Raw genomic sequence first — 12,553 nt, 5'->3', positions numbered from 1 at the left:
TACCTGGATCAATCAATGTCATACACCATATTAACAAACTGAAGGATAAAAACCATATGATAATCTCAGTAGATGCAGAAAAAGCTTTTGACAAAATTCAACACCCATTTATGATAAAAACTGCCGTCAGGTTTCAATGCAGGCAATGCGACGGCCCCTGCAGCTGATGGCCTTCTTCCTAGAAGCTGCCATGGTCCCAGCTCATGCAGAGCTGTGCTGCAGCAGACACCCAGACCCCCACCAGCAGGAATTTTTGTTTAGGTTTTGTGAGGGGAATTCAAAGGCCTGTCTGTGTGGTTCTCTGGCAAAGATCCCAGGCCCCAGGGAGGCCTTTTAAACTGGGGACCTGGTGGGAGATGAAGCACTGAAAGCAATTACCTACTGGCAGAGAGTGAGACCAGTTGATTAGAGAACCGAACATACAAATCCATTTACACCTGGTCTTGATACTGACCAGGTGGGGCTGCAGCAGTCAGGGCCGCTGGGGCGGGTATCACTGTGGAAGCTGTGTTTTGTAGCAAGCGTCTGGCCGGGGTGAAGGACAACCTAAGACCCAACCAGACAGGGCAGACTTTTCCTGCCGTGTGGGACGGGGCGACAGGAGCTGGTGTCGGTGAGGCGGGGGACATGGAACCGAGTTAAGGACTGACAATCCAGAGAGAGGAAGAAACTAACATCGCGGAGGTTTACTGCTACAGTATTTCAGTTTCGTTTCTCTCTTTCTTCCTTTTTCTGGTAATTAGTATGTATTGCGAGCCTCACACGCCAAACACCATGGTAGGCCTGTTCCTTGTGTGCCCTCAAAACGGCTTATAACCTCCCTGCAAAACAGGCGCTAGCGTTCAGCCCACTTCCTGGAGGAGCAGACAGAGGCAGGAGGCAGGGAGCCCGGCCGAGGTCACGGCAGGTCTGCTTGACACAAAGCCAAGCACTGCCCTTTGCATTTGCCTGCCCCTGTGGAGGTCCAGGTCCTGCAGCTCAATGATGCATTTATTTTCCACCCTGAGTTTATAGATGTTGTGTACATTTTCAGATAAAAATAGAATCTTTCTGGGAGATGGCCAAAGCATGATGAGAAAGTATCTTGAAAATTGCCAAGTGTTACAAAGAAGGTATTTTAAACAACCTCATTATACATTTCTGCACAAAGTGTTATTGTTTCTATTATTAGGGTGCAGTGGACAAGTCCTAGAATTCTTCTTTTTTTTTTTTTTTTTTCAGCAGGACTGTCTTGGGGATGTGTGGGGAGGGAAAGAAAAAAAAATTTCCCTGACTAGCTCTCGAAACGGAGGATGTCTAAGTCTTATGCAGCAGGTACGGTGGTGCTGCATGCAGCATATCTTCTACCGGACAAACGCACAGCAGTGCTTTCACTCAGGACTTGAGACAGATGCATAAAGAATTGGCTGAGGACGTAAATCTACCCTCTGGAAAGAGAACTATATTCTGTTTAAAGGAAATTATGAAAATATTCACATTTAACAAACTGATCATTGGATGGCAAATTATTTTAAAATGTCTTTTGCCTCCACCCTTTTCCCCACTGTCCGAGGAACACGGGCTCTGTCTGTTTACCCCGTCTTCATCATTATTGCAGAAGCACAATGAGGTGGGAGAGGCTCCCCACCTCAAGAGCAGAGCCTGGAGAAGTAAATGCAGAGAATTGGTTTCGTGTGTTGAATCACAGGAGGAGAGGAGTGCTGACATCAGGATGAAGTGGAGGGTTGGAAGGGCTGGCTGAGGGGGAGCTTGGGCGAAGAGTTAGTGTCCAGATGGCAGCATCTGCGGGCCAGTGGGGAAGGTGTGGGCGGGCGAGGGAACCAGCCCCAGCAGGAGCCTTCGGAGAGGCATGGAGAGAAGCCGGTGAGCTGTGGAGAGGGAAGTCTGCTGCGCTGAAATGTGCCTGGTCCCGCGATGGGGAGCTGAGTGGGGGCGGAGAGCGCTCTGAACGGAAAAGGGGGGTCAGGGTCCTGATCCTGAGTCCGCCTTAACTCCTGCGACTCTGGGCCAGTAATGCCACCTCCGTTGTCTTTCAGCCTTGAAAGGAGAGCGTCAGGTTCGATGGCCCCTGAGACTTCTTCGAGACCAAGTACATTCTCTGTGTCAACTGGAGGCCATGCATCGGGTTAGGGTTAGGGGGTAGGGTTAGTGTTAGGGTTAGGGTTAGGGTTAGGGTTAGAGTCAGGGTTAGGGTTAGGGTTAGAGTTAGAGTCAGGGTTAGGGTTAGGGTTAGGGTTAGGGTTAGAGTCAGGGTTAGTGTTAGTGTTAGGGTTAGGGTTAGAGTTAGTGTTAGCCTCAGGGAGAGCTCGAGGATGAGAGCATCCTCGGGATGAGCTGGACTTGGAGACGCAGCAGGGAAGGGAGAAAATGTGGCCTGAGGAGGCAGCAGGGCCAGGGAAGAGTTGGAAGCAATATTTCTTTGTGTGGCCACTCAGGTGTGTTTCGAGTCTTAGCAGAAGCATCTAGAGCGAGAGGTGCTGAGGATGACTCATGGAGGGAGGTCAGGGGAAGCAGGAAGGGATGGAGATGCCAGGGTGGGAGACAGGACCCTATAAGGAGGAGGACAGGAGATAGAAGAGAGGGTGCGTGAAACTCCCAACCCTTTTCCAGGGGAAAACACGGGAAGTTAAGCGGGCTGCCCTCGACGGGGCCCATCTTCCCAGCTCGGTTCGAGTGAAGCACAGAGGAAGGGGTCAGTGTCAGTGCCGTGGGTGACATCGCAGGGAAGGAGGGGAGGTGGGTCAAGCATTTCCGGAGAAGAAGCACAAAGAGCCCCTCTCAGACTGAAGACGGGGGTTTATAGCGAAGCTGGCTTCCTGCTTTGCGGGTTTTCTCCCAGAGCCCAGATAACGGCTATCAGTGTCGGAGGGTCAGTTACCGTTGCCATCAAATCTCCCGAACTTCTGGCCCACGGTCTGGCCCGTGGGGACCAGGGGAAGGTGGGGAGGGGCTCGGGTCCCTCAGCAGCTGCACACGCATCCTCTGCAGAGGGGAGCACAGGGGCCCCTCAACAGCTGCTGCTGAGGGCCTTCTCTCCTCAGGCTCTGGAGATGTCCCCCCACTCCAGACCCGCCACGCCACAGAGGACCAGCTGGGGCCTCCTTGCTATTTCACCGCACAAGACATCGAAAGGTCATTTATTCAATAAATGCATATTGGGTTTTTAAGGTATTAGAACCAGGCAGGGTCCCAAGCCCCGGGGTGCGGTGCGGAGCGAAGCCATCGCGGGCCCACGTCTGATGGGAGAGGTCGGAGGCCCCGGTCGCCGCCCGTGCGGGGAAACAGCTCACGGGAAGGAGGACCTCCAGCGGATCTTGCTCACCGTCCCCGCGCCCCGGCCCTGCCCTGAGCGCTGCTTACCGTTCGGCGTGGAGCAGGTGCAGATCCCAGGAGCCCAGAGGGCTCTCGCTCGCTCACCAGCTGGGCTCTGGGCAGCCTCTGCTCTCACTCCAGACGAAGCCGCTTTCCGTCGGGTGAGGCTCCCGGGCGTCCAGGTGCTGCGTTCAGCTCAGCCTCGCAGGTGAGGACGCCGGGCAGGTGGTGGGTCACAGCTGCTGGAACAGACAAGCCAGCAAGGGTGTCAACGCCTTGCCCTGAAGCCGGGGGCCCGCTGCCCAGCCCCAGTGCCTTTGCTCCGGGCGCACAGCCTTTCCCAACGTCGGGCAACTCTCCACAGGAGGCAAGAGAGGAGGACGCCGGCACCCTCACCGCCATGACCGCGGACAGGGCACTTGGTGAAAAGCAGGAGACGGTGGACAGGGGCTCACCTTCCCGCCCAGACTGCAGCAGGGCCTTGGCGACCCGGCTGCGAGTCTCCGCTGTGATGCCCGAGACCCCTTTGTCGACGCGTCGCCCTCCAGGCTGGGGGCGGGGACGCGGGGTCGGCTGGGGCCCCGGCCGGGCCGCTTGCGCTTATCGTGTTTTCCTCTAAGCCCGCCGCGCTCCCCACCCCCGGAAGCCTCTAATCGGGAGGCTGTGCCCCCTGGAGCAGCTCCCAGGAGACCGAGCTTTCTCCCAGGGCTGGAAGACCTTCCTCTGTGTGTGATGCTGGAAACATCCCAACTGAGGCGGGAGGAGTCCCCCCCAGGGCCCGTTTGTCCTTCCTTGCAGACTCGTGGAGAGTGTGGTCCCTCGATACCTGCCACCCGGACCCTCAGGCCTCTGAGGAAGGAGGGAGGAGAGACCATCTGCAGTGCTGGCTGAGAACAAAGCGTTTCCTGTGCACTTTGCTGGGCATGTTCTGTGAGACTGGTTTGTATTCAGTGGGTATTTTCCTTGGCTCGTCTCCAAAACACAGCTTGCCTGGAGGTGGAAGAAACCAATTTGTTAACAATTCTCAGAAAAAAAAAGAGGCCAGGGCAGATAGCGGAGGAATCTAGAGGCAAAATCCCAGGGCAGAGACCACAGCCAGACACGAGTGAGAGGCCCTGGTCCAGGCCCGGCTTTTGCCTCCTATCCAGCCATGGGCCCTCATGCCCTGCAAGGCCTCCTCCACCAGGAAGGCTTCCTGCCAGTCTCCATCTTGTGACCCACACTCTTTGCCCGGCAGGACGCGTCCTCCACGGCAACGAGCCGGATTGCTCGCTTCGATTTGCTTTTATGCTTGTTAAGACGGTGCAACCCTCTTCAAGGTGCTCTCAGGCCACTGGGGTCAACGTTCCCTGAGTCCAGGGCACCTTTCATCATTTGTTTGGTTTTCCTTAATAGTCTGTATTTTTTGAGAGCAGTTTGAAGTTACGGCAAAATTGAGTGGAAGGTGCAGAGATTCCGCGTAGATCCCCTGTCCCCTCCACACACCGCCTTTCTCACCAGCCATATCCTGAACCAGGGGCTACACTTGTTTCAATCAATGAACCTCCACTGACAGATAGATGACCATCACCCGGAGTCCGCAGTTTACATTAGGCTTCGCTCTCGGGGTTGTACATCCTACAGGTTTGGACAAAGAGATAACGATGCGTTTCCACCACTATAGCGCATCCTACAGAGTATTTTCATTACCCTAAAAACCCTCTATGTTTCACCCCTTCATCCTTTCCAACCCCCAACCTGTGAGGACCACTCATCTTTACCATCTCTATAGTTTGGCCTTTTCCAGAATGTCATAGGGGTGGAATGATACAGTATGAACCCTTTTCAGATTGGCTTCTTTCACTTTGTCCTATGCATTTAAGGTTCCCATGCCTTTTCATGGCTTGACAGCTCATTTCTTTTTATCACTAAATAATATCCCGTTGTCTGGATGGAGCAGGGTTTATTTATCCGTTCACATATACCGAGAGGCACCTTGGTTGAGCCCAACTTTTGGCAACTATGAATAAAGCTGATATAAACACCGACGTGCAGATTTTTGGGTGGATGTAAGTTTTCAGCTCCTTTGGGTAGATACCAAGGAGTGTGATTGCTGGATCACGTGGTAAGGGTGTGTTTAATTTGTAAGAAAGTGTCAGAGTGGCTGCACCATTTTGCACTCCCACCAGCAACGAATGAGAGTTCCTGATGCTTCCCGTACCCATCAGCACTTGATGATGTCAGTGTCTGGATCCGGCCATTTTCATAGGTGTGGGGGGTATCTCACTGCTGTTTTAAGTTGCACTTTTCCCATATGACGTGCAGAGCATCTTCTTTCATGTGCTTATTTGCCATCAGAGCGTGGTTTCTCCCACACAATGACAGCATCGTACCGGGCAGTCATTGGGATCTGAGCACTGGCCTTGCTCTCGTGTTGCTTATGCCTGAAATTAGGAAGAGAGCTTCCTGAGGGCAGAGTCTATGTCTCCTAGGTCGGAGCTCGGTCCCTAAGAGTCTGGGCAGCTCAGGGAGAGTAAGAGCATGTCTGCTTGTGTGATCACGGAGAGGCTACTTCACCCACCTGGGCCTGGGAGAAGCCTAGGACCTTCTTTCTTTTCCTTTTTTTTTTTTTTTTTTTGCTGCGTTGGGTCTTTGTTGCTGCGTGTGGGCTCTCTCTAGTTGCGGCAAGCGGGGGCTGCTCTTCTTTGCGGTGCGTGGGCTTCTCACCGCGGTGGCTTCTGTTGTTGCAGAGCACGGGCTCTAGGCGCGCGGGCTTCAGTAGTTGTGGCTCTCGGGCTTCAGTAGTCGTGGGTCGCGTGCTCTAGAGCGCAGGCTCAGTAGTTGTGGCGCACGGGCTTAGTTGCTCCGCGACATGTGGGATCTTCCCAGACCAGGGCTCGAACCCGTGCCCCCTGCGTTGGCAGGCGGACTCTCAACCCCAGCGCCACCAGGGAAGCCCCTAGAACCTTCTTTAGGGGGTTGTTTTCAGTGGTAAACCTGCTGATGTGTATATAGCGTAGCTCAGAGCCTGTCACATGGGCGACCCTAGGAAAGATTAGTGGGTGGTGATGAGGATTGTTCAGTTTGCATTTTGGAGGAATGACCAGATTCCATTAGTTCAAATAATAGCTGAGCTGCAATAAGGGAGCTGAAATCATTTTCCAGGAAATCTGAAGCCAGCAACCAGCGTGCCTTCTTGTGTTGTTTCATTATGAATATTTTGTTCTGAAATGGGTGCCTAGGAGTTTGGGGGTGATGAGTGGACAGAAAGGGTTAAGACAAAGCCACAGCTTTGTGTCATGGCCACAGCTCAGTAAACTCCAGCTCCTGAAGCACATATTTGGATGGAAAAACACAGTTATGACTTGAGAGTTAAAGCTAGAGATTAAGAGAAATTACCTATTGGGGACTTCACCAGGAGTCAAGCTCAGATATCAGCAAAGGGGCTAATAGAAGGGGTTAATAGCTGGTTAATAGAAGACTGGTTCCCGCATCCCTCGCTCACTTTCTCGACTCTGGCCAAGGCCAGTCCTGGCCTGGCGTCTCTCCTCACTCCATCAACACACAATTAATGAAACGCTGGAACAGGCCCAGACAAAAACTTGTTTAGAACACTTCCTCCCCACTTCACCAGTACAAACATCTATTCTGGGTTTGGGCTATTTTCCAAGTTAGGTTACATGATAATAAACAAGTTGTTTTTTTTTTGTGTGTGTGTGTGAGTGAAACTTTAACTGGGTACTTTGCAAAACACAATTTAAAACATTATTTGGAGAAACTATTAAGTGGAAAAGTTTGAGACGTAAAGAATTGCATGCAGTTATAAAAATGTTTTTCTCTAAGCTCTGTTTATTCCTTGGCATTTGGAAAGACCTGCCTGGACATATTTCTGACCAGAAATATGTGTTTCCCATAGATGCTGGGGCTTTCTTATATAGGCCATCAATAATTACCTATCTTATTTTAAGGATAAAAATGGGAATTGAAAAGTTCAAGAAATCAACGAGCTGGCTTAAAGTTGCTGAAAAGTTCAGAATTCATGACTGAAATTTACAAAGTAAATCAACACACTGCAAAGAAGTAAATTAACCCAGAATGACAAAATGAAAGGATGGTTCCCATGTAACCTCATAAATTTCCTGCTTGATGCATTTCAAGTCTCTGATTTCTAATAAAATTCTCATGAGAACATAGTATTGCTCCATAAAAACTCCTGAACTCTCCCCATGAGAACCGGCTGGTTTGTAAGGGCACATGGGTTCAAGCCTGTGGTTTATTTATTAAAAATTTCTCAGTAAATATATCATGGTCCACTGGAGAGCACACCACGGTTATAGGGCGGCCATGTGTCATTTCTGCTGTCCCCAAGTATGAAGAAAAACAAGAAGAAGCACGTCAAAAACTCTGAACCATGAAAAAATTGTAATCTTTCTTTTCCCCCTAAAGAAAGTTCTATGTGAGCTACCCCTGGCCTTTATCTTTGGCCCAAAAGACCTTGTAGGAGTTTCACCTTTGCCTTATGGGAGTCTGAATGGTTGACAGCGAGCCCGCAAGGCACAGGGTGGAGTCTTGGTGTCCCTTCCCTACCATGGGGCATCCCTCGTGGGTCACCCCTCCTGGGGCTTCCCTCCAGGGCACCCCTCCTGGAAGCACACGGCAGACAAAAGTCTGCCGAGTGGGTATTGCACATTTCTAGGGATTTCAAACGTCTCAGGGAAAAGATGTAGTTTTAAATGTAGGCAAGAAAATAATGAGTTCATGGCTTACCCAGCTGTCCTCACATGCCCACCACCTGAGAAAGTAATCTTTAATAACCTTGTGTTTTTCATCTGTGCCAAATACTTGGCCAGAAGCTTTACGGGTCTTACCCCACTCGATTCTACACACGATCCTTTAACACGGGCTGTGACCATCACCCTTGTTTCAGAGCGAGGGAAACTTCACACAGAAAGTTTAAGTTGCAGGGATCACACGCTCTCTGGGATGGAGCAGAGACCAGAACCCAGCTAGGCTGACTGCAGCGCTGACCACTAACCAGCAGACTGGACTTGGAGGGTGTGCCCACCAAGGAGATGGCATGGCTCCCGGGAGACTTTCCAGGTTTTATCCTACTCGCCCCAAGATCCTCTTTAAACAAACTGGCAGGTTTTCAGATCTAACATTTGCAAAGCGTCTGGAATCGCTTAAAAACTTTGCTGACTTATCCACGGATGGGCTGCGTCTGACGCTCACAGCCAGCAAAGGAGACAAACCCTCCACCTTTTCTGTGACCCTCTTTGCCTGACTCCAGTACTCGAGCACTGGACCTCGGGTTTCCAGCACTTGGTGGAGGGCCTGGCGCATACAGGTACTTGACGAAACGTTTGGAGAGATAAAAATAGGTTCTGCTTCATGGCTGAGAAGAGAGAATAATTAAGAATTTTTAAAATATAGACTTCGAGAGATGGACTGGGAGGTTGGGGTCAACAGATGTAAGCTTTTATATATGGAAGGGATAAATAACAAGGTCCTACGGTAGAGCACAGGGCACTATATTCAATATCCTATGATAAACCATCATGGAAAAGAATGTAAAGAAAGAGTGTCTATGTATGTATAACTGAATCACTTTGCTGTACAGTAGAAATTAATGCAACATTGTAAATCAACTTTTGTGGATAAAGAATATTAAAACTGAAAAAGATAGACTTCTTTTAAAGAGCAGGTTTAGATTCACAACAAAATTGAGAAGAAGGTGTAGAGAGTTCCTGTTTAACTCCGGCCCCCGCCCATGTACAGTCCCCCCCCCCCCGTTATCCACATCCCCACCAGATGGTACGTTTGTTACAACTGATGAACCTACATGGGCACATCATAATCAGCCAAAGTCGATGGTTTCCGCTAGGGTTCACTCTTGGTCTTGTACGTTCTATGGGTTTGGACCAATGTATAGTGACGCGTATCCATCGTTATGACGTCATATGCAGAACAATTTCACTGCCCTAAAAATCCTCTGTGCCCCAGCTATTTATCCTGACCTCTGTCCCCATCCCCTGGCAACCGCTGATCTCCATAGTTTTACTGTCTCCATAGGTATGCCTTTTCGAGAATGTCACGTAGTTGGAATCACACAGTATGTACTCTTTTCAGGTTGGCTTCTTTCACTCAGTCATACGCGTTTAAGGTTCCTCCACGTCTTTTCAGGGCCTGATGGCTCATTTCTTTTTAGTGCTGAATAGTATTCCATTGCCTGAGAAAAGCATACTTTTCACTGCATAGAAATGAAAAGCCCTTTCCAGGTCCGTGGGATTTAGCCTGAACCTGGGAGCTGGGGACACCACAGAACCGATGGCACATCACAGAAGTCAGTGTCCCTAAAGAGACACAGAAGTGACTTTTTTCCCCTTAATTACCGTAGCAATGGGAGCCTGTCTCATGGGTCCCCATAATTTAAAAAATCACCCCTTGAGCCCTGTTATAGGAAATGCGGGCGAGGAATTGTGTACGTCTGTCCCATGAATGAGCTCCGTGAATAAGTCATTTCGTTAAGTGCTGACTTCTAAGTTAAGGGCACTTGCTATTGACAATGGACATTTACGGTACTCCTTCTATGAGAAATGGCTCTGCCCTTAACACTTAATTATCTCAATAAACCCTCAAGCCTACAACTTACAAGGGCAGGGGCTCAGCCGGCTGGGAAATGCAAAGGTCCTGCATAGCTTTTCAGAGCTGCTGGTACCATCCACGCGGGGCGTTTGTGTGCCTGACTGACAGCAATGGATTAAAAAATCAACCCACTAAACTTATACTTAAGGGATGAAAGATGGAGCATTAAACAGAACAGGGTCTCCAGGCCAGGATGCGGGCTGATGGAGGGGCAAGGGCGCCACCTACTGAGCCCACGCCGCTCTGCAGGTGCGGGGAGCCAGCCTGCAGCTGCAATTAACAAGTCCTGTGTCCGCTGCCCCTTCTACCCAGGGTTGAGGATCACGTGAGATTACAAGAGCGTTCACTCTTAAAACAGAACATGGATGTACAGTATGCTTAAATCCATAACATACACCTATTGGAACAGCCCGGCACAGCACGTGTTCATTGCAAAAGTCAGTAAGATCTATGGCCACATAAGGTCTTAACATGTCACGGGATGCTGATCTCTGCATAGAACGGGCGTTTTGCAACTTAGAATTATGGCTAAGCCTTGTCATGAGTTCAGTGAGAGAAGAAGGCAGGTGGCCATTTATGTCAAACCCAAATCAAAACTAAGCCAAATTAAGCTTTTTAGCTGATAGTTATTTAAAATAAACGACCCAAATCCTGAAAGTTTTTATAACCTTACAAAAGGCAGCTTGGACTTTTGTCCACCTACCTCCGTTACTCAGATTAATCACATTGCTTCCTGACTGCTGGGGAAAAAAATATTGACCTCCACATTCTTCAGACGTTTGAGAAAGGAAGGTAGGGTCTGAGTATCTAAGGAAAACTTTATCATTCACTTTGCAATGGCTGTGATTTAAAGCAAACGCAAACACTGGATTGGCATCCGGAATCCATCTCTTTCCCTCCAGTATTCCTAGAAGTTCTGGGGTTATAAGAGGGGAAGGCTGGGACCTAACATTTGGGGAATTCCTGTTTTGTTTGTTAGTCGTTTCGTAAGGGCCGTTTTATCATTGGTCCTGACGATAACCCTATGAGCCTACCAGGCCTGAGAAGGGCCTCGGCCCCCGCCCAGCAGGACTCTGTGGGGGACATTTTTTGCCTCTTGTGCCTTTTTGCAAGGTCACAAAACTGTGGCAAGATGCCCTGAGATGAGTTTATGGCTTTGGAGCAAGTACTGCAAAACTTTTTAGTAAAAACAAGCTTAAGTCTCCATCAGGATCCAGGATGCATTGGCTCTGGGGTACCTCAGTACCCCGGGGGTGGTGGTGTCTCCCTCCTTCCACGGTCTGAGGGACAGAGGACCTCCACCCACACAGGGTGACTCAGGCCCCACTCTCTCTGCAGGGTGGCTGGGACACTCGGCTTCGGAAATGGGACAAGCAAACAGAAGGACCCTGTCCCTTGGGTAAGAGAGTTCATCTCCCATTGGCTTTGAGGCCATACCCAAGAGCTCTGTAAGTTAGCCGGACCAACAGACAGTATCTCCGAGTTACAGAAGAGGAACCTGAGCCTCAGAACGATGGACTGATTTCCGTACAGTCAGAGTTGGCTGGAAAGAGGGCCAGAAGAGGACCCAGGTCTCACGCCCCCACCATCTCCCCAGCTCAATGCTTCCCTCAGAGGCACAGTTGGTCAAAGCTCGTCTCTTGAGCGACTGACCAAACTTCAGGTATAAGAAAAAAAAAAAGCAAATCTCTATTCTCTTATCGAGTGCTCCATCTTTTAAAGTGAATTAAGGACAAAATGTCACCTTGAAATCCAGAATTTTCAGATCTGGATGACATCCTCAGTTGACACTGGTTGGGTATTTTCTTGTTGGTCTCTGTTCTCCTAGTTTCAGCTTAAAGGACACACTAAGAACAAAAATCCATATTCCTTATTCTGTTCCACTCTCTCCCTTCCCCCATCCCCAGCCAATTTGTAAACAAATCAGAAAAATCCCCAATGGGCTGGAAACCTGTCCACGGTTTGCTCCAGCCAGAATGAATTGCTTTCCACCAAGATTTAGAGCCCATTTATAATGGAAACCCTGATGGGCAGTGTTGTAATTATAGTGTTGCCATCATGAAGTGGTCAAAGTCATGGATTTTTCCATAGTATTTTTCCACTGGAGATTTCCTTCCTGAGGGGTGTCAAATTAAAATCTGGATTATAGCTTTGACTTCAGAGCAGGACCTCTCCTGGCATGGGTAGAGATTAAAGTTGACCATTATGTGGGCTTTGGTACTCATGATTAGCAAGGGGGACAGTAGTCAAATTGATTTTTGCAAGATTGATGGGGGTGTGGGTTTGGGGGTTGGAGCTGGAGGACCTTATTTTGGGAAACTTGCATTGTCACCCAGATTTTTAACCAGGGAATGTTTTCTCTGCTCTCTGAGTGGCTACATAAAATAGAAGAAGTGACTAGGGTGACCAGCCGTCCTGATCAGCCTGGAACTGTTGGGTTGTAGCCCTAAAATCTCAGATCCCAGGAAACCCCCAGTCTTAGGGAAACAAGGATGGTTGCTCCTCTTAAAAAGTATGGGAAATTGAATCAAACTCTGGAGGGCACAGAAGTTAACAGTCTATTTTATTTTTTAACTTTTTTATTTTTTAGCCGCGCCGCGCAGCACGTGGGACCTCA

Source organism: Kogia breviceps, chromosome 20 (genome assembly GCF_026419965.1).
Source record: "Kogia breviceps isolate mKogBre1 chromosome 20, mKogBre1 haplotype 1, whole genome shotgun sequence".
Lineage (NCBI taxonomy): Eukaryota > Metazoa > Chordata > Mammalia > Artiodactyla > Physeteridae > Kogia > Kogia breviceps.
Note: the sequence above shows the minus strand (reverse complement) of the source record.